General features: G+C 37.4%; 1 protein-coding gene across 2 annotated transcripts in view; it reads left to right on the forward strand.

Annotated features, from left to right (window-relative positions):
* LOC127430389 (bifunctional heparan sulfate N-deacetylase/N-sulfotransferase 1-like) overlaps positions 1-24,055 on the forward strand; it is a 133,004-nt gene that overhangs the window by 46,830 nt on the left and 62,119 nt on the right. The gene's annotated exons all lie outside the window — the stretch shown is intronic.

Raw genomic sequence — 24,055 nt, forward strand, 5'->3', positions numbered from 1 at the left:
AGATCTGTAGAGGCCTGTATCATCACTTCAGATGAGACATGCCACTCCTCCTCAAACAGTCAAGACTCCTGCAAGGGTTAATCAGCTTGTAAGAAGCATTTCCCTATTGGATTCACAGACAGGGAGCAGTGTTTCCCACAGGATTTTGTGAGACTGTAGTGGGTGGAACTCTGACCCTCTAGGGGGGTCCTGCGGCATGCTCCCCTGGAAGAAAATTTTGTATATTTTAAAGTTAAATGCATCAATCTGATGCACTTTGAGAGCAAAATTAAGAGGCTAGATCTATGAAGAATTCTGTGCTCTTGTAAACAATTTTGTGCTCTAGTAGTAATTTAATCATAAACACATTGGTTGTATAGATATGAATGGTGATGACATGGCAAAAAATTCACACCCACAAAGCATGGTAAATGAGACGGAGTTTAATGCAGTTCACCAATTGTCAAAACACAAAATCGACTAGAGCATACATTTGATTTTAGCCATCAAAGAAATGAAGCAAAAGTGGTTACCTGTGTTGAATTTATTTTTGAAGCAATGGCGCAAAACACAACGTTAGAGATCTTTTATGTTATTATGAGAAGTGTAAAAATATATTTGGTTCATTGTAAAACTGTGGCAGGACAAATTAGACTGTGGCAGGCCTAGGTAAAAAGTCTAGGTAATTAATGGGAAACACTGAAGGAGACACATGAGTCACACTCACGGCAGGTGCCAGTGTTTCTGAAGTAGAAAGCCCAGACTGCTTGCTGCTTCTGGAGCAGAGCATGACTGTATCCCTCAGATGGTTTACATTCCTGCCTTTGGTAATGTATAAAAAAAGAAACCTGGGAAACCCTTAAAACAGACTATTTTGGCAGTAAAGGCTGGGCGTTATGGTGGTAGAGATTATTCGATCCCAAAGTTGTTTTGATGGTGTGGCGAGCAGGGCAGGCCGAGCGGCGTCTGGGCAGAGCGAGGCCGGGAAGATAAGTGGTGAATGAGTTCCACCTGTGTGCCACACCAATCTTGCGTTCCAGTGAGGGGTGATGGGAGTATTTAAGGAGAGGAGACAGCGGTAGACAGGGAGTGAGAGACGCATGAAGCTATGTGTTTATGTGTTCCGACGTGTCTGCAGGGAAGCAGCATGTGGAGATTTTTTTATGTTATGTTTAAGTTAAAATAAATATCTACGTGTTGTGTCAAGCCGGTCCCAGCTTCCTTCTTGCCCATCTTGTGAACTTGTTACACATGGCTTTCAGAAATTCGACTCCAAACTACTGTGCAAATAGTCAGGCCTTTCCAAAGTAGACAAATTTGTTGATTGCAAAGGTTGTAGTGAGACTGTAATTTTGTGAGTGTAGGTTGTTTACAATTGCCAAGCAAGGTTACAATGTGCCACATTAATATAGAATTCATATAATGTGTGGTCACTTTGTTGCATATGTGTGTACATTGGCTATTTTACAATGGCTTCAAACGTGGCCCATCCAGTCATACTGTAAGTATTATACCTGGTCTCATAGTGAAAACGTGACTCTATGTATATTTTTGCCAAACTTGTTATATGTGACTCCAGGTACAATTCCCTGCAGTTTCCAGGTGAAATGAACACTAGAGGTGCTACAACAACTGTGTTTTTATTCACTTTCACTCAAATCATGACTTTAATGGCTGATAATGACATTATAAATACTTTTTTTTTCTCTCTATTTCTCAGACCCTGCTATTTTATGGTATCAACACACTTTTACTAACGTATCTTTTGAAAAACGATAAATTTTAATGCTTGTATTACAGACCCACCTACATGTATACACTTATACCAACACATATAGCTTGCGCAGTAGCTCACCTGATAGAGTGTTGACTTCATGTCGGAGGACCGCAGTCCAGTTCCAGCCAAGAACTCAAGCTGACACGTGACAAGACAGAGTCATAGAAGTGGTACAAAATGATGTGGTTGCTTCAGAAAATGTGCTTTTTTATTTCGCTTCTGCATTTTAAAACATTAATGGTTAGGTTTAGGCATTGATAAGGTAAGGATGTCTTTTTTAACATCTCATTTATATTTTAATACACTTTTGGTTAGGTTCAGGCAAAAGTTTTAGGTTAGGGAGGTATGTTTTAAAAACATCCATCTAAAATTCACCTTAACACCTCGTCTGAATACGACACCATTTTACTCGCTTTTGGTGCCCCCAGCTGGACATTTCACTGGAAAACTGCAGCCAAATGTGTTATACAGCGCACATATTTTGAATTGCAAAAATGTTGTCATGTTCATATACATTTTATGAGATCAGGCTGTATGTATAATATATCACAGTTAGGGCTGGGATGATTCATCGACGTCATCGATTACAGAAATATGTCGATTTGCATAACATGCGTCGGCACATCGCAATGGAGTAATTAAAATGGCAGCGCCCCTCTTTGTAAGTACCGCCTTCTCGCACACCAATTGGTCAATTATAAGAGGCTTGCAGCAACTATTGGCCAAATTCCTGCCTGTCAATCTCTCCGCGAACGCGCAAAGCGCTGTTGTGTTCAGCATCAAACAGTTGCTTGACAGCAGCAGCAAATGACAGCTGAGTGGAAACAATGCCCAAACGAAAGATCAAATTTACAGAAGATTTGCCAAAAAATTCCCATGCTTTCATCCAGGTCGAGATCCGTGGGAAGCAGAATGTATGACATGTAAAGCTGGCACTTATGTGTCAGGTGCTAATAAAGGTGCAAGTGATTTAGAAGCACACATTAGGTCTGCAAAGCATAAAGAGTCAGCAAAAGGTGAAAGTTCATCAGGTAAATTAACGGACTACTTTTTGCGACCAGGTAAAATTATCATATTGCTTCATTTTCCATGGCCATTCAAAATAATACTAATAGTTAATGAAGGTACACTCATGGCATCGAATATTTTATTTTAGTACATGGACATTCAAAAGAATTTTGGAAATTTAATATATATATATATATATATATATATATATATATATATATATATATATATATATGTTATGCTTATAGTGTCTTTTTCACTGTATTAAAGTTTGCATTCATAGTAACACTGTTTTTTGTTGCAGAATAATGCCCTGCAGTGCACACTTGGTTTCTTGTACATTTGTTTGTGTTTAAGAGAAGATGATTTAATAAAATATTGAAATATTAATGACAAGTTTTTTTATATTTATTTTGGGTTAATTAATTGTTATATTAATCAAGTAATAATTATAAAAAATCTTAGTTGGCAAATTAGTCGTTAGATTAATCGACTAATCGGAAAAATAATCGTTAGGTTAATCGATAAAAAAAATAAACGTTAGGTGTAGTCCTAATCACATTTTCAGCTGTTTTTGCACTTAGGCCATACTTATTTATTATGATCTGTTCAAATCATGTCAGATGAGATGAATAATTTGTAAAGTAATTACTGGATAATGCATTATCACATTGTTAACATAAACCATTTGTTAGTTAAATTTCCAACAAAAATTTTTTTTTGTGACATAGCCTCTTTATACTGATACTGTAATAAAACATTTCTCGTAAGGTCATGCAAGATTTTCATTATACCACCCACCCCTACGGGCAGTATTTTCTGTTGCTTTAAGCTGTTTTAAACCTCTAGATTAAAATGCTTCAAATTGTCACAATGTTTTCTCAAACTTATTCAAGCAGTCGACATAAATGTCTTTTAAATCATAAATTCCACAAAAGTGTCTGACATTGGAAATAAAAAGCAGATCTCCAAGTAAATTAAATAACAGCACTGCATTTATTTTGTTTGATTGTTGAGAGAAACTAATATGAACAATTTTCATGTTTTTCTTGAGAAAATAAATTTGTCTACACTCTGATCATTTATATTTGTATAGCATTTTCACAATACACAGTTTCAAAGCAGCTGTATAGAAAATCATGCCTTGTTGTCTGAAAGTCCCCTGTGAACAAGCTGAAGTGACTGAAGCAAGAAAAAACTCGAGTAACCTGACCTCTGGTTTTACAATATATGTACATAATCCAATATTATTTAGCGGCTTAAGCAAAAATTGATTGGAACACTTAATTTTTTTTTTAATAAATTTTTTGCCCTCTTCCCCTGTTTCACTTTGCATGTAATCTTTACCAGCATTATTATCGGCTTATAATGTGCGCAAGTGTTGTTCTCAAAGCTGTTTACATTTCGAAGTCAGAACTAGATAATTATAAGTCTCTTGTAATCACTGGTTTCTTACGTTGTTGTTTTTTTGATTAAGCTGTTTTTTCATAGTTATGACTCAACTAATGTCTCGCTGTGCATGTCACACTCCGTGTCGGCTGGGAGAGGCGACTGTTAAACTTACTGCTGCTGTTTCTGCCTCACAAATCCACTGATTGCATAGTGATATTGGCATAAATAAAACAACACGTTTGATGTACTGTAGCACCAGGACATCACACCGTTGTTTAGCAAATTCGACAAGCTTTACCGCTACAGTACAATCTACTTAGCGTTTGCCATCGATCTTCTCGCCTAATACGCCTGTGTACTGGAAGTGTGTTGCTCTGTTTTTCTGTGAGCGCTAAGCGCCACCTCTCACAGGAGGAGACTGTTCTGCAGCTCTCAATATTGCACTGCTTGGTTTTAATTACACTGTAATGTGTTTTGTTTATGTAGCGTACGATACATATGTTATTGTATAGTGAGCGTCGCATCGTAAGAGACAATACGATATTTTTTTTACATCCCTAATCCACCTCTCTTTTTCACCTTATGGAGGGAAATTGAGGTTGAAGATGAATTCTAAACTCCCAAATAAATAAATAAGAGCCAACAGCAGAATTGAATTATTAATAGGTGAAAAAGGCATCTCTCAGGGATAGCTTGATGGGTAGAGATGGGTGAACATAAACGTGCTTCTAATGCTCGCCAAACACTGATGTTATTTTATCTCGTTAATGAAATGTATTATTGACTTGTCATTGTTTTATTCTGTGATTTATTTTATTTTATTTTATTTTATTTAGCTCTTTAAAATGATAAGAAATGCCATGTTTCATCTACCAATGTATGACCTGCTTGTTTACTTAAATACTGCTAAATAACTTTTAAATAACTTTAATCTGTGTTAAATTTGTGTTATGTATGTTACTTGCACAACATAGTTAATTGTGGCACTGAATTGGTTCCATAGACATTGTATATTCTGCTGTCCTTGCATTAAATAAATCAGATTTATCTTTATTAAATGCAGTGCCTATGCAAATAAGCAATGGGCATATTGCAAAGTAACCTGTTCTTGCAGTGTCTGAAAAACCATGGGCTAAACTAACAGATGGAATTCACACGCAAATGGTTGTTGTTTCAGCAATAACATTGTTAGTAGATAAGAGTCTAAACAGCCCAAAGGAGTTCTTAAATACTTGTGTAAATGTGAAGACTCACTCTGTAGTATGTGGTTAATCATGCACCCAAGATCATTTGCTCTAGACAATGGCCATGCCAAGAGCACTAGACTTGTGCCGTCCTCATCTTTTGTTAGAATGTTTTTAAATGGAAATGCAAACCTACAGCTCTTTTAGAGGGGTGCCTTGATCATGCTCATGAATACTAATGAAGCTGCTTTTTAAGCTAATTTACCGTGATGGCTATTGGCTACACAATACTGGTTTTCTTATTTGGTCATCCTGTATCTCTCTCTCTCTTTCTTTCTCTCGCTCTCTCTCCCTCTCTCCCTTATTATCATTCTGTGTAGCGATCATCTCAACATTAATCAAGGTGAAGGTTTCTGTGTATTCAGGGCTGGAAATTCTGCAGGATTGCAGGTATTACGCACAATTGTAATCATTCCCGCAAGTTCCACATTCATAATGTGGGAAATTCCCTCACAGTATTATTCACGTTACAGTGCAGCTGCAAATTAGTAAACCAATAGATACAGATAAACAAATCAAATCATTAAGCTTGTTTTTGATCAAACTGCAATTCCAGAAGCTTGCATGAGAAAATACGCTCTCTCTCTCCCTCTCACTTGCAGCTGTCAGCAGCGCATTGAACGCTTGTTAAGTTTAGTGGGAGCGTGCGCAGTAAGGAAGCACTTTGTCGCATAGATACTGAACTTAAGATGCTACAGATGCATAAACCTTTCTAAACCTGTTAATTCGAAATGCAAATTGCATTATACCATGTCTCCCTAAGCGAGCGACACAATAAAAAAATTTCTGTGTACAGTCAAACGCTTACCTTTCAAAGTGTACTTCATTTGACTCTGCGCGCATCCACAGGTGGCTAACGCACGCACGCACTCTACGACTGCAATGAGATACATGACTGTTTCTCTAATGGAGTTTAGACCCATAAAGATGTCTTTATAGTCCTTCAGACTCAAGTTATACAAACTCAAGCAGGGTTTTTCCTGGCTTAAAATGAGGCAGAGGTGGTACCATACTGATCATGTGCACACATACACTTGTACCATGCCTTCCACTGGCTGAAGAAAACACTTAAAATCAACATATTTTAGATGTTCTAATAATTAGATGATTGAAGAAAATGACAATTATCAACTTAAAGCATATTTAATAAAAAAAAGCTAACCTGCTCAACATTAAATTAAATACAACATAACAGCTAATGTGTTCATTTGTAGTTAACAAACAGCAAACTTGATTAACCTCTTAAACCGATAATAAGATCATCTCTGATCTCAGGTATGTGGGTGGGTATGGTGGGAAGGGACGATGTGTTTTTACAGCTTGGATTGGATTGATCGCTTAGATTGACAGGTCTTGATTTACTATGTGCACAACTGAAACAGTGCTGGTTCTTATTACTTGATACTTATTCTATGTTATTATGTTTCTAGTTTATTGTGGCATTTACAAATGTAAGTAGTTCTTAGGTTCAGTTAAACCCTCAGATCATTTGATTGGAGAGGTTTTTGGACTTTTGATAAAAAAAAAAAAAGGCAACCTTGGTTCCAAATGCAATAACTTGCTTTGAGATAACAATACAAGATTTTGCCCAGATACAGTTGACATGATTGTAGTCATGTCAAGCATGAATAATTAACAAAATGAATAAATAAACTGCATCACTTTCTCAGCAGTGTTGTAACATAAGAGTCTTGATAAGAGTCAATAAGAGATTTGAGAAAATCAAGATTATGCATGGTTAGTAATTTACTGTAAAGTCACTGAAATAAGGCCATGAAACACATAATAGATTTTGTAGACTCCAGTTTTCGCTCACAAAATTAACTTTTGTTGGACACTTTTTGTGTTAGGCTGTATCAGATCACGCTCTTCTTCTGAGGTAAATTCACAGTGTGTCTTCCAAAAACGATAATGAGCTCAAACGGGAAAGACTGTACCTCTCGTTGGTTTCATACGGATTACACAATCGGAGAATATTTGTTTTCAATTTAAATTTGTTCATTTAAAAGTAGGGCTGCCCCCTGATAGTCAACCAAAGGTTAGTCGATGAGAAGAGTCTTGGTCCACCAAGTTTTGATTGGTCGGTTGGTCACAGAAAAAACTCCACATAAAAACGATTGCTGGTTGGACGCTAGGTGGAACTATGGGGTAATTTTCATTAAGCAGGGTTAGGGTTAAGCCTACACAAAGCAAGACACCTTGATTTCAAACTTCGTACTTTATTTTTTATATATTTTAATTAAAACTTCAAATGAAATTGGAAAAAAACAAGTGCAATTAAAATGTGTGTTGTTCAACTTTTTGAAAGATGGTTTTACAACAGTTGTGAAGGGCAACATCTCTCTGGCAAAGAACAAACGTCATCTGTGCATTTTCTACCGTTCGGGTTATTTCGTTATTCGGGAAAATACATCGTGTGAATGAATTCATTTTGTTCCCTCCTTCACGATATATATATATATATATATCTCTCGCAATATCCAATTACATCGCAACCCCTGGGCTGAGGGATCGATGAATATTCTTGCGATTTTTGCAAGTGAAAATTAAATTAATTTATTTAAAAAACAAAAAACTTAAATCAAATACATTTCTAAATTAAAATTGCACTCCAAACGAAATGAAAAAACAATTAAAATAATGAAGTGATAAAATAATTAATATATATATATATATATATATATATATATATATATATATATATATATATATATATTAATTATTTTATATATATATATACCTTTTACTGTCAGGCAAGAATCCCTCTTAACATCATGGCAGAAAATTACTTACATAAATGAAGACATAAAAACTATTATAACTGTAAAAATAATTATAATGATGATAATCACTGAAATATAAATCATGGTTCGAGGTGAACGTGTTTTTGTATTATGATTTAATCACAGATGTATAGGCTGCAGAGTTGGTCACAATGAACTGCTCTGTGGAAATAAAGTGAACTAAACTCAAAGCACCTCCTGAGCTGAGATGTCTGAGGTCATTTGCAGCACTCACAGACGATACTGTTCTTGCAACAACAACAAAAATCGGAAGACAAAAACAAAGAGTGAGAACTTCTTAGATGCGCGTGTTCCACAAGACTGCACGCCTCTGTATCAGCGCGTCATACATGCGCATAGACATCTTTTCTGTCATCTGTTCTTAAAAATATAATAGTGTTTCTTCAAGCGTGTGTCTCTACAGGCAAATTATTTGTAATATTAATTTGATAATAGCCTAATAATAATAATAATTTAATACATGGGAAAACGAGCCAAATATCGTCTTGACATCATCAAAAGCATCAGCTATTGGTGATCACTCTGACCGTCGAGATCATCGTCTGTTGGCACAACCCTAATGTGCAATTCTCTCTATAATTTAACAATGTTCAGACAGTCTCCTTGCTGGTTTTTCTGACACATTTAGAATCATTACAGCTTTTGCCAGTGTCACTGCGGCTCGCTTCGTGCTTGTGCTTGTAAAATGTATATTTTAAAGGCTCATTATTATGGTTTAGTATTTCTCTAATGTAGAACAGTGTTAGCAATGTTACTTATAACATTCTTTCTCAGCCCTGAAACTCAAACCATCTGCTGATTGTCCCCCCCCCCCCCCCACAAATCGACTAATGGCTTAAATTAACGCCTACTAGTCGACTAGGAAAATCTTAAGTCGGCGGCAGCCCTATTTAAAAGTAGACAATTCAAGCTTTCTATAGACATGTTTCTCATGTCTGCAAGACAAGTATATGCTGAGTTTCAGTTCATTTTCGTGACGCGCTCCAGACAGAAGTTCACGGAGACAGAGACTGCAGAAAGCGCATCCTGTATGATTTCTTTATTTTACAAAACCACAAAGTTTTGCTGTTATTGTGAGTGTACACAAATAAAAGTAAACCCTTTATAGTTTCGAATGATGTCTTTCTCTTATCTGTATGACCAAAAATGACGGAGTATTTCTTTCTGCTGTTATCAGGGAAAAAGTCAGGTGATTGCGCCGGTGCCTCCGGTGACCACAGAGGATTGACTGTTATGTTATCAATATAAAAAAACAAACAGGAGCAATTCAAATATTGAATTTTGGGGGCATTTCCGACCCTGCACGACGCTATTTTTGAGCCAATGCCTGATTAGCTTGCTTGTTGTTAAGCTTAATGGAGGGCTATTGCCTAAGTTCTGCTGCCTCTATGGAGAATTTTTATAGAGGTTTAATTTCACAGCAGTGGCAAACAATGTTGAAATTTAGGGCAAATATTATCCTTACTGTCACAAATGAAGGCTGGTCAGGCAGACTTCGATGTTCTGTCAAAGAGGGGGAGGGTCAGGGGCTCGTGTGGTCTCGCAGAATTACAACTTAAATGCAGATGTCGGGCACACGTTTAGTTGAGAATTGATGCCAAGGGCCAAATTTAAATAAAAACTAAAATATAAATTAAAAATTAAGAAATGACTTGCAAAAAGGTCACTTATCTAGTGAAAGAGGGCAAGTGCTTGAGCACCACTTGGGGTCTATCTGCGCACGTGACTGCCTGCCTGAGTTTCGTCGGAGGCGGCACGAAATTTGATGTAGGCGCCCACCTCATAATTCTCTATGCAGGAAAAACCCTGTCAAATATCTCCTGACCTGACCTCCTCACACATGTGCTCTTGACATGCACATCCACCGTTGTTGTTTCCACCTTGGTCTTCTGTTGTTTAGCAGTGATTACATTATCTTCTAGCGCTTCTTCTTGACAGCTACGGTTCATCGGTAAGTGTTGCCACCTTGTGGACCCACTTATTAGTGCAAATAATGGCATGCGCACACTGCGCGTTCAGAGTATGCATGGTTAGAAAATTGGGCCGTATGCATTCAGTGCTCCAGCACTTTGCTGATGACGAAATTTGCATCATGCGTCCTTAAGCAGACACCTAGCATTCGAGTCTGACTGATGTATCCTTTGGCCTTAAGAACACTGTAAAAAAATATTGTGCTGGTTTTACTAAAAAAAAATTTGAGGCAACTGTTTGCATCAGCTTTTTGAGTGTTTTGAACTTACATGTAAAGCCAACTCAAATTTATAAATGTACAGGCCATTTTTTTTTAAAGATATAAAGGCAATATTTATCTTGTAGGGTACTACCATTATCAAGTAATATTTACTTATTTTTTCTGATAGGCTACACAGATTAAGTTTGTTACACTAAAAAGTGTAGTGTTTGAAAAGAAATTCAAAATATTTATTCATATTACAATGTTACAAATTCATTAAACATTTCAACAGCAATACATTTGTAAATGTACAAAGAAACATGTTTGATATCAAAATATGTACAAGAGAGGAACAGTACCTATTATTTCACCATGAACTACAGTTTTAATGTTAAACACTAAATAAAGTTTAGAAAATAGTACCTGTGAAGTTTACAATGTTGCAGCAACATCACATAAATTTAAAAACAAAAAATGACAGTAGCAAAGACAAATGCATTTTGCAAACTTCATAATTAAACAGAATGTGCAAACATTGTTAGCTACTTATATAATTAGCGATTTTTACATAAACATTTTGAACTAATGTGCCACTCTAAAACACATTAAAACATGACTACAAGGATATACTTGAAGAATGTGAACACAAAGAATAAATTATTTTATATATATATATTCATGAATGTTTGAATATTTTATGGCATATCTATATCATGCCCCCATCTGCAACATAGCATTGCTCGATTACAGGTATACAGAAAGTGATCAACCAAGATAAAAATCTGAAAATGTGTTGAGAAATCAAACAGAAGCGGAAAAAACTTAATCAAAACAGTCCACGTTTTGAAAGTTAATGCACACCTGTGGTGTAACGGTCGCTGCGCTTCACGTCCGGATTAACACCTCGAATTTTCATTAAATTTCAGTAATTCGACAGTCAGTAATTATTCCTTCGTATGTTCAGAAATGACTAAATAAACAAATAAAATAACGACTTACAGCTTACATCTTTCAGTTTCCTCTTTCAGTTTGGCGCTCTCTCTCTCGTGCATGGCAGTCTTGACAAAGATTTGAAATTATACGGAATGACGTACAATATACATCATTTCTTTCAAGTCTACATTTCTAAACCGTTGACAGAACACAGACAAGAACATATCGAGCATATTAATAATCCAAATGACAGAGAACAAACAGCTATATCAGTGTGTCCACAAAGCTCCTTGGCTGAATTCATATAAAATTCAAGCAAAATTATATCAAGTGGCAGGTAATTATTGATTTATGGCAAAAAAGTACTTTCAATACATGGCTCATCATACATTTATGAATAAGCTCATTTAACAAGCATTTTTCCTCAATATACCTTATGTAACAACATTAAATCATTAAGTAAATGTGTTATCTAATTTGATTCTTACCTTTTTTCCTGTTGGTTTGACTCCTCCATGACGAGAACTTAAATGTAACCAAGCGATCGTATTGGGTTCGCCTAAACACTTGTATATAATAAAATAAGAAACGGAGACAAATTAAAGTTTGAACAGAACTTCTCCCGCATTTATTTGATGCAGCTCGTTGCAACTCTCGACTGAACTACCCGCCGCCAGTGTTGTCAACTCTCGCAAAACAAACAAGCAACCCCAGCTTCCAAAACAAGCCCAATATTATTATAGCCTGTTACGCAGTGGTGGAATTTTTTATTTTATTTTATTTTTTTTAAGTAAAAGTACTGCTACTGAAGAAATAATTCACTTGAGTACAAGTAGAAGTACTCAAATATTATGATTCAAGTAAGAGTAAATAAGCAGTTTGCTGAAAAACTACTCAAGTAATTACGTTACAAGTTACTTTATGAGGATTATATTATATATAGTATATAGGCTTCCATTTTTAGAACCTTCCTACCACAAAGAATGCATTAAATTGATCAGAAATACTGCCAAAATCAATAATTGCAAATTATTATTACGTTTGAAATAATTATTTTAAGTGGTATGTATTCCAGTTTTTCTTTATCCATGATGGCAAACATATACTGTGTCACCTATTCCATACAAAAGCATTCTAAAGTGATAATTTGGTACTCAATAAAATTGTCTTATTATTAGAACAATTGAAAATGGTTGCGCTACCATGCGGAAATCACAATACAGTGGGTTTTTTCCCCATTTGCTGAGGTATTGAGTTCTTACAAGTTGCTTTACACTTGCAAGTCAAATTTTAGTTCTAAAAATAGGCAAAAAGAAACACATTTCTCCTGAAATTCTATTTTCTCATAAAGTCTATTGTTTTTGAGCGATAAAGGCTATTCCATGCATTACTGTTTTGAAAAAAGAATCTCTAACCAGGATAGAGATGGAAGTGGATGTCAAATGCACAACAAAAGACAGTCTCTTGTTTGAGAAACGGACTCCTCACAGGTCCTAAACTAGCAGCTTCTAAATGCCAAAGACCTTCACTGCTGCAAGAGATTCGTCTCTAAACTACATAATGTGCCCCATATTTTGAATATCGGGGATATTTTTGTACATTTCGGTGGCATTTTTGCCCCGAGTCCCTTTTAATTTCCAACACTATTGACATTGTATCTTTCTAAGGTATTTAAAAAGTTTGTTTTAGACATATAGTAGCAAATAAACAAGATATCACCACATATATGTCAAACTACATTGTGTAAATGTTTGACACAGTTAAAACATTGCCTACCTTAAAAACAAGTGAAGTTTGAGTAGTGGTTAAACGTGTTCAGACTGTTCCCTCATACCTGAATGAACGGCTCCTTTCCAGAATAAAATGAAATTGCAGAAAACCACAGTATTACAGTTCTTGTGTAGTGACAGGGCTGAGAGTCTTGGAGAAGCTAGAGAAGAGAGGATACCGGCGGCAGTTTATGCATGTTGCTTGGATACAACGTGATTTTTCTCCAATGAGGGGGGGCGGATAGGTCCACATGGGGATTTGTGGGAGGGCGAATTACACTACAGCACTGATATTATTGTGAGGCTGTGAGCAGACAGTGTCAATCAGTGCATTGGAGAAAACAGCGACCATAAAAGACTTTCCTAACAAGCAACCATATTTTTTAAAACAAGCCCAAAAAACCGCAACCCACGACCCGTGATTTTTTTCAAGCGACTTAAAATAACTTAAATACTATATCGAAAATCCACATGCCTATAAAGCCTTGTAGAGATTACTCAATGCATACAATATTTAACCATAAAAAAGTTGTTTGCAACTAATGATAATAAGTTGGTTATTTAAAATAGCAAAGTAAATGAACAAACAGATTCATTTGTTGAAAATATTCTCTTTTTTCTTTTTTCTTTTTTCTTTTTTTTTTTTTTGTTACAATAACAACCCCACTGATTAATTTTTCCCAGTGAAAGGCTGGTGTTTGACTATGCATAAGCTTAATGTTTGTGTCAAAACTGAAGTATTCTTCGGGCTTAACACTGCCTGTAAACACCTGGGCTCAGTAGATGGAAAGGATAGGCAAGAACATGTCTAAACACCCCCTAAGAAATGTCTAATTGGGGTGTGGTGAACCTGAAACCAGCTTAATTGTACTGGGTTTCCTTAAGACTAATCAGTCGAATAGTCATTCAGGCACTCCTCTGACAAATTAATTTTGAAAATGTGTAGTGTTGCACGTCCTTATTATATGGCCTGTGCTATTTTGTCAAGGGAAATGAAGGTGTGATTTTAAGCAGCGGAAAGCTGCATATAGGGACCTCTGAAGGTCATCCCTGTCACACTCCTAAGTTGTTCTGCCTTGAAAATCCTCACAATTCCACACTCTAAAGAGACTTTTTCTTACAATGCATTGTCTGTGCATGGCCTCTGTGTTAGTGGGTCCTTTCATTTCTCGATAAGTGCAGGAAGCAGTGCAATCGCTTGCACTGAAAGCTCGATGTCTGGCATTAACATTCATACTAAGCCATATGGAAAGCTGTGATGACCTTTGTTGTACTCTTATATCTTTGTATAGCATTAATCTTACATGGACATTACTAAAAAGAGTCTACCTGGACTGAAATGTATATAAAATCAGTGGCTGTTTATGTATTCTAAAGTGCAGATTAGAAAAGCAATATGGATTAGAGTAAATGTTGACATGCATGCAATAATGGATTTATGAAATACAAGCAGTATAGCAAAAATATCTTTGTCATTGTTTTCAGAAAAAAAAAATAATCCCTTTACTGATCTCAGATCAGTTTGAAAACTGTATAAGGACTCACACACTCTTACTTCAAGGCTAAGTTACTTGTCAACCTGTGTTTTGGATGCACTGTACGAATTATGGTAGGTTCAACCTTGCGGAATTAGGGGTTACACGGACTAGTCGACTACAACTGACGTAGTTGACACCAATAGCTGGAAGTCGACTAGTCACTCACCGTGTGTTTTATAAAATGCATCTGTAGGAAATACAACAGGTGTGAAACCTGGTCGCTCTGCAATGAATGGTACAGTGGCTCAAATATAGGCTGTGATGTTCTGTCAGATTAAAAGATGCACACACGGGAGCCTGGGTAGCTCAGCGAGTATTGACACTGACTACCACCCCTGGAGTCGCGAGTTCGAATCCAGGGCATGCTGAGTGACTCCAGTCAGGTCTCCTAAGCAACCAAATTGGCCCAGTTGCTAGGGAGGGTAGACTCACAAAGGGGTAACCTCCTCGTGTTCGCGATTAGTGGTTCTCATTCTCAATGGGGCGTGTGGTAAATTGTGCATGGATCGCGGAGAGTAGCGCGAACCTCCACGTGCGGAGTCTCCGCGGTGTCATGCATAGCGAGCCACTTGATAAGATGCTCGGATTGACAGTCTCAGAAGCAACTGAGACTTGTCCTCCGCCACCCGGATTGAGGTGAGTAACCGCACCACCACGAGGACCGACTATGTAGTGGGAATTGGGCATTCCAAATTGCGGAGAAAAGGGGATAAAAAAAAAAAAATGCGCACACACAGAATGCACTTCAGAACTGTTGTTTGTTTACTGTGTCGCTCTGCTCAACAACGCAACACATCAACATATAAACAATCTTACACATTCTCCGTTTCTGTTTTGCTCATGCGCATAAAGATAAAGATGACACAAATGCTACAGTAACCTTTAGTCTATGCAAATTGGCCTTCAAATATAACAAATAGTGTTATGCTGACCTGGATGATGTTCGCTCCTTCAGGAACACGATTCTGCGACAGTTAGAAAAGTGCTTTAAGATGGATACCACTGACATGACAGATTACATCCCGAATGTCAACTTTGTGTGTTTGGATATCTGACTTGGATGATTTGACGACAGTTCAGAAAAACGCTTCAAGTTGGAGTCCATTGATATGACAGAATTCAACCCCATTGCCATCTGCATGCTTGATCCCGTGTCTGCCCAAAACCATCCGAAAAGCGGCTGCTCGAGGACGGGGAACTGCCTGTCCAGGCTAAGCTACATATGACACTTTTATATTAACTTTTAGCTATGTTACAGCTCAATGGATGCATACCTATTGTGGTAAACATCTAATAAAAAGGTGCTTCAGTGGAGATAACGTTATGGTTGATTTTTATTTCATATGATCTGTTCACATACAAAACAACATTTAGACCGTCTGTCATTATTTCCCCTCAGTTGTCAAACTACTATGTACGTTTCCATTGCAACTTATAGGACCCCAGGCAAAGTCGTTGATATTTTTGTAGATGCATACAAGTAGGGAAGTGGAATTTTGAGGGATGCGTGGTGCGGGGGTGCAACGGGTGTGCGGTTGTTTGGGGGTGGAATGACGCCACGACTAGTCGAATTTGACTCAACTAATGGGCTCAACTAGTTGCCATGAAATCCTTATACAAGATATTGCTCTGTGAAATCATGGACCCAAGTGTGAAGTTAAACCACTTGATTTGTCCATCACCAAGCTTCATGGTTAGCAAATCTAACTCTAATGTTCAGATTATTTCTTCAGAATGAATGTAAACAACCACAAATTTACACTAAACAGAAATGCCTTTTTCCCTAAACCTTATCTACCAAGATACTGGGATTGACAAAAATGGGGTTGAGTAAGAAAAAGAGGGGGAATAAATTAATTACTGCAGTGATGATAACACGCAACCTTTTACTGGAGATATGGCATAAACAAAGCATAGAGCCTGTGATGGATGATTAAGTGATATTTACAAGGCATTTCAATAAGGTATCATGACCTTGACAGAGGAACCAGTGACACTTGGTGAGGACATAATTGGAGATGCCCTGAGACAGGCTGATGCAGAAGAGCTTGACTGGTATTTCTTTACTTTTTGCTACTTGCTATTCCTAATAAGAGGCAAGTGGTTTTGAGCGCAACAGTTCCTGCCCACTTTTTATGCCATCTTGATTCCAGAAGTATTTTCCCATTAATTTCTACCATAGAGATTTTATAAAATCCTTTATAAGAGTTTTAAGCCAAACCAGCCAGCTCCGAGGTGAATCACAATATTACAATTTGATTAAAAGCAAAATGTATTTGAATATCAGACAAAAAGACAAAGGTACAAGACTGTGTACTAAATGTCTTTAATGAGGGAACTACAGTCCCGTGAAAAAATATAAAACTATTGATTTAAAGTTGTTGTTTATAAGTATAGAAACAATTCATTTTAATTTTATTGCAAAATATTCAGATATTTACAAATATATTTTATTGCAGAATATTCAAATATTTACAAATACATAAGTAGTTTGAGTTTAGATTTGTCTTGACTGCATTATTGCATGCACAGTGTGTCATAAGAGTGGGCGATCGCTGTAGAGCTTGTTTGGCATGCTTTGTTAGCCCCGATTATCTGATTGGTGTAGCTTTTTCCTCAGGATCAAGTGTAGGTCTTCACCAGGAATTCTGCTCTTAAACACAGTAAAAAAAAAAAAAAAAGACTGATGCCGCATTAATAGGTCAAATGTATCTGGGGAAATGGTGTTAACATACAGAACTGACTGTTGTGCTTTTATTAGGGAAAGGGGATTCTCATTCTAGAAAAATAATTGGGAGTGCAAAATGACTCGTCAATAGTTTTGGTCCGTTATACCAGAAGTGAAAGACTATACATTTTGAAATTGTATGTCTGCTAAAGTTTATTTTGTCAAAACTAAGGAGAACGCTAGCACAGAGGTGACCTCAAAGCTAAGAAACGGGTCATGCCCTAAATGTCCACTTAGCCTATAATGTTTGTTGAGATTTCTTGTCATGATTTAGTTGTCAATGACCATCTTCATTTGTCTCTATGACCCTTTGAAATCAACAGGCTGTTTTTGCCAGCGGACTGACAACTGGTGCTTTTGTGTGTGTGTGTGTGTGTGTGTGTGTGTGTGTGTGTGTGTGTGTGTGTGTGTGTGTGTGTGTGTGCGCGCGTACACATGCCAGCCTTTGCTCGTCCCTGTTTTCTGCAAACCCCTCTGTGTGTCTTGCACCACTGCCCACTTACTGCTGATTGATCGAATCTGCCTGAAGACCAACATCCTTCTTTCACTTCATAGCACCTTGGGAGACAAGAAGCAGGTTGCTTGCCAGCACCACGTGGCCTCCTTTGACCCGAGAAGTCAGCATGGATGAAGCACAGCAACAAGAGTGGTTCTTCGACCCACTTTAGCAGACAGAGAAGTGTTTTAACTTTGCTCATGTCCTTTTTGGGCTGCTTAAGTGGAACAAGCACCTGGTATCGATCAGTGAGTCTCATGGGCTCCACATGCTTGCACTTTGTTTCTCGGTGCAACCTTCAGCTTGGTAATGCTACTAACATTCTCAGACATATGCACTCATTCACAATTAAACATCCCCTGTTTTCCTGGCAGCCCCTATTGTTCATTCTGCAGTCCCAGAACAATAAGCCGCCTTAACAGTTGGAGTGTTCTCTCTTCATGTTTCTGGGCAATCTCTAGCAGTCCACGTGCATGCTTCAAGTACTCATGTTCTCCAAAAAAGGGTGGAGGCCAAAAAAAGCAGTCAACTGAAATGGGGAGTGGAAATGTATTCTCCCCTGTAATGTTTAGTGGAGATGCTACCACTACTCTAGCTCTCTCTCACTCTTTTCCTTCCCAGCTGCTGTTCAACTCAATTATCTGATTCGCTGAGTAGTCTGTTCCGCTCTCATAATATGCGGTACTATTAGGAATCCTCTGCATGCTGTGGCAGTAATAAGGCCTTTAGGCCTTGCACCCGGGAACCATCCTTCAACTGAAAAGGCTCAGTGCTGAAGCGAAACAACAAGAATCTCTACTTTTTCTATTTCATCTGCAATATTTTCTGTCATTGCTCGCTTCATCACTTTAAACAACTTCTTTAGCTGTTCTAAGAGAACCAAAATAATCTTTAGGATTATCGCACCAGCCTTTTGAATTATTGTTTGAGTTGTCTTGCTTCTGTTTGCTTCATCCTGAACACAACAGTTTAAAGTTATTGATGTTTGTGTAAAGATGAATTGGTCATTCTTAAAAATGTTTTTGCTCCGAAGCAATGCTCCTTTAACCGGCTAGGTTCATCTCCATTTAATCATTTAGCAGGTACTTTTATTCAAAGCAACTTAAGGCCAAAGGATACTTAGATTTTCCACATGCTGTTACATCTAAATTTCATCATTAGCACATTACATGCGGACTGTCCGCATGTAGCCCATTTTTTGTAGACACACGGACATCCATGTGTGTGTGTGTGTTGTCTGTACATTTGCCTGCCGTTGATTGTACTGAGAGTATCACATAGTGTGCATGCGTTGAATGTGTCTGTATGGGTTCACGATCAAAAGAGTATACTTTGGTAAGGCTGAGCAATTGACTGAAAAAACTAAGTATTACATATCCTTTACAAATGAGGATAATCGCAGGAAATTTATCATACAGGAGCTAACAATATTTACAGTATTACTGTGCCAAGTTTGGAGAGGAAACCGGAGTGTTGCAGAAGTGTAAAATGCAAAAAAGTAGTACCATTGATAATGGTAACAGTTAGAAATATAGCTGCTAGCAGCAATTAAGCAATTACAAAGACTCGCCATGGGTAGTCATAACACAAGTGTTGGTTATCTTTTGAACTATAGGTGGTGTTCAAAATTGGTATAGTTGAAATCCTCATGACCCAAGGAATCCATAGACACCAAGCTCATGATTTTAGGACATTTCAAAAGTTACAGGCAAAAATATTTCTGACCCGTAGGTGTCACCAAACTTTGCATGTACCCTCAGATCACAGTAACTTTGTGTTAACGTAACTTTTCAACAAAGGTTAAAATCAAAATTCTGTATCATTTATTCTGTGCAGCTCGGTCTGGAAATTATTTTGAGGTGGGGAGAGGAGGAGGAAGAAGACGACTAACGGATGCAATAGGGGCTTGGCCCCTAATAACTGCTTTTGAGCCAGAATACGGTCATCATCTTCCATCTTCCTGCCTTTTAGTAGTGTTACCATCCACCTGTCATTTTACTTCCACATTTTCTATATAAGTGAAAATGACCCTTAGTTGAATCCATATCCAATAAGTGTCCATCTTCTCCCCCATCATGTGTGGCCTGGTCAGGGGCATTTAGACCATTCCCAACTTGACTGTTCTTGGGGGTGATGACTTCATTTAAGCATGCTGTGCAGATGAAAGTGACAGTGATGCTCCTGTGTGTATAGATTCCCCCTCACCGAGAGAATGTTGCCTCCACAGCAGACTGAAAGACAAACTTGACTTAGCACCCTGACTGCAGAATCACTTAGGGGATTTCAGCCACTCAAATGTCACCCCAGTAACCCTGGGGTATATTGCAGTAATGGGATTTTACAAATAACATTATTTAGCACTTTATTCTGCTTGATTAGAAATCTCCATGGAAGAAGATACACCTACGTTACTGAAGAAATTATAAATTGTGATTTCAGTGATGTCCCTAATGTAATTTTTGATGAAAGTTGTTACTGTTCAGTTGAAGGCTGACCTTTGTTCTAAAAAATGTAAGGCTGCTTATTATCGATCAGTGAGCTTCTTGCTTGACTGTCGATTTTTTGTAAATTCCCACAGCAAACCTTGAGCCAAGTCTCACTGATGACTCAATTCATCACTCTGATTAAAGCTAGCTGGATACAAAGTCCTACCATTCTGGCACTGAGCACACACACTTACTAAGTGCTAGAAAATGTGAGAAAGCCATGGCAATTACTGTGGCTTTTGCTGACCATAGCTAACATTTTTGAAAAATAGTGTTTGGTCTATTTTTGCACTTCCACTTATGTTGACATTTAAAGATGCTCATACCTGCAAGAGTCGTTGCCTGTGTCTGAGAAACAGTACTGCCAAATCCAAAAGAGATGCCTGCCAGAATTCTCCACTGAGAGCTTGGACATACACGCTGATGATCAAGACAGTGCAAATGCTACACCTCACCTTCAAATGTGACCCGGCGCTATGGCAGTTGGGAAGACAAACAAGAGAAAGAAGCAAGATGATTTCAGGGTGTTTATGGTGGGTGGATGCGGAGTGACATGTTTAGTTATTCCAGCATGAGTCCGTGTTCATGTCTTCAAGTCTCTGGCAGTCAAACTGGATATCTTAGGGCTGACCACAAAAAGTGAGTTAAATTCACAATACTGTGCATTATATAGAGTAGTTATGTAAAAGTGCAAACACGGTTTTAAAGGAATCATTCACCCAAAAGTAAATGAAAATTCTGACAATTACTCACCCTCATCTCCAGACTGTTCTTGCTGGGAATTTGGCGACAGTAGGTCGAAAGTTCTTCATCGTAATCGGTTTGTGCTTACTGAAATTCAAAGGACTGTCCTCTGGCCGATGCTGGAAGTGCTATTGAAAGTATGAGCACATTTGAGCTCCAGTTTGCTGATATGTCTTCAGAGTGGTGCCAAATGTGAGGTGTGTTTTTAGTTGTAAATGATGTATACTAGTGGTGGGCAATATACCGGTAGACATGATAAACCTGTTGAAATTTGGCAACCGGTATACTTAACGCAAAAGCACCACCGCATGGTAAGGAATGTGCACCTAATTCTATTCACATAACATGTACATGGTACACATTCTTTTGGAGAAATGGAGGAGGAAGTCAGAGTGGCTTCACGTGAGACTGAGAGAATTGAAGTAACAGGGTTTTTCATCTGTACTGACAATTTTTCAGCGGCCGCCAAAGCGAAATTTCAGGCCGCCAAAGCAAATTCAATGATATTATTCTCGCGTTCCAAATATGCTTCCCATCTCACACATGCAGCTCTGTTTCACGTGATTGATCACTGAAGCATGAACGTGCGCGCGAGTCCAGCAGGATTCCAGATTGTGCTTCACAGGAGAACGCAGAGCGTGTGATCACTGGCGCTACTTATTCCGGGTTCTCTCTATCGCAGCACAAACATCAAAACTTGCATGACCCATTTGAATTCTACTGAGTTTTTAGTTTTTAACCTTAAAGCACTATTGAGAAAGTCAAACATCTCAAATGGTGAGAGAGACTGACATTCTAACAAACACTGATGAGGAAAACAGCTAAAACGATGTGTCATGCGCAACAATAATGCATCTTCTGTCATGCAGGGTTTTTTTAAACTACACCTCATCACCCTTAATAAAATTCAGTTTGAATGATGTTAGATATTAGAAAACAAACCAGCTTTGCTTTCAGATATTCAAATATTGTCTACAAAGATGACTTAAGAGCATAATGAAGTGTTTTTTTTTATCAAGGATAGGAAGGATAATTTTTACTCATGAATTATTTCCTTTGTTGCATTGCTTTATAATGGTTTTATAATAATACTAGTCAACAACAGACTGAAATGTGAAATTTTGCATTGTTGTAAGATTAATAACCACTTTTTGATTACTTCCAATTTATGATTTTTTATTTTTTATTTTTTTTAACTCTGTCAAGTTCCAAATAAAGAGAAAATTATATAAGAGGAAGTAGTTTTCATTTTATAAAGTATTTATTTAAATGAGTGGATTTTTCAAAAAAAGGCATTACAATATGATTATTTAATATATAAATACATTTTTATAGATTTAAAAAAAAAAAATTAACTATATTGTGAGATGTCATTATTGTGATATAAAATTAGTGATATCATGATATAAGATTTTGGTCATATCGCCCACTCCTAATGTATACAGTCAAAAAAGAATGCATATTTGTTAAACATAAGCCCAAACCCCAACCCAAAACCTAACCATAAATGGAGTAAAAATGTAATTTTAGAGGAAAAATGCAACCCCCGGATCACACTCACTGATTATGTGAACACAGTGGTTTCCAGAAACTGTGTCCCTGAGGCTGCTTGCGCAACATGCCATCAGTTGGACCACAGAAAAAAGTAAATACATTAGTGTTTATGCAAAAATATCTGATAGGAGATGGAGGTTGTCAACAATAGAATAGAGTTGATTACAGGGTACTGGAACTTTAGGTAGCAATATGTCAATTTCCAGTGTGATCATGTTGTTATGTTGTCCAGACCTGCTTGACTTCTCCATGCTTTGTACCTTAAAAATGTGTTATCCTCATAACATATAGCTGCTTGCCAAATACATAGCAATATTGAATGTATTAGCAGAAGATGACTGTACTGTTTTGATTCTAGTGCTCTTTTGCCTGTGGTTTTCATCATTAGCACAAGCCTACATTGCTCACATGCACAGAGCTTACCCTGTGGCCCAGCTTATACTGTACCTGTGACTTTCACCACCTGGCATACTTTGGCATACATCCTGGCATAGCTGGATTTGGCATGAAAAACTGGGTGCAGGGGATGGCAGGTGCCAAAGGAGTCGTGTGGTGCAAACCACTCGCTGCAACTGTGATGAAAAGGGAGACCTGTTTTTTTTTTTTTTTTTTTTTTATAACCTTAAATTAACTTCAGAAGTCATCCGTTCAGACTGCTTTAGGGTTAGGACAGGTCTATCCATAGAGCATCCAAATGAAACTGGGCCAAACCCTAACGCAGTTTTTATTTAGGTCACAAATCCTTTGAGGTCAAAACTGTAGTTTTGAACTAAAGACTAGGCTAATCAGAAGTTCAACATGTTGGCAGGTTGGTCTCCTTTGGGCACAGAGAGACTTGTGCTCAAAATACACACTTAAATTAAAAGTGCTGATCGAAGAAAGACTCCAAATCAGATGCTGAATTTGTTTCTTTCTTCCAAGTTGTCAAGAACATTTGAAGCTTTTATAAAGAGTTTTATTCTTTGTCAACAAAATAAATGCAAATTGTAGTTTGGCTCTAACTGACTTAATCTATATACCAAAATTAACAGCAATATATGTCATTTTTGTAATGTTTTAGAGCATGTAATATAATGACTTAAAAGCTGAATCTTTTTTTAACAGATTAATTGAAACAGATTGTTCAAAAGAACTAATTTATGAAAAAGAGTCATACTTGCCATCACTAGTTCTATGTTAGGAGTACTTTATTAGACCTTGTCTTTGGCGGTCCAGGCATAGCAAAGTGTATTGAGGTAAATACAATAAAGCCAATAAAACACACACATTCCTTCACATACATACTGTATACTCATTCTTCCAGTAGGTAATCTCTGCAGTGTGATTATACAGTTGTTTTTGCCAACCTGCTGAGCATTGCAAGCATGTGCGTGTCAATTAAGGTGTGACTAAAGGTTTGACATTAGAGATCGATGGCAGGAGCTGCTCTG

The sequence above is a fragment of the Myxocyprinus asiaticus genome, chromosome 40 (assembly GCF_019703515.2).
Source record: "Myxocyprinus asiaticus isolate MX2 ecotype Aquarium Trade chromosome 40, UBuf_Myxa_2, whole genome shotgun sequence".
Classification (NCBI taxonomy): Eukaryota; Metazoa; Chordata; class Actinopteri; order Cypriniformes; family Catostomidae; genus Myxocyprinus; species Myxocyprinus asiaticus.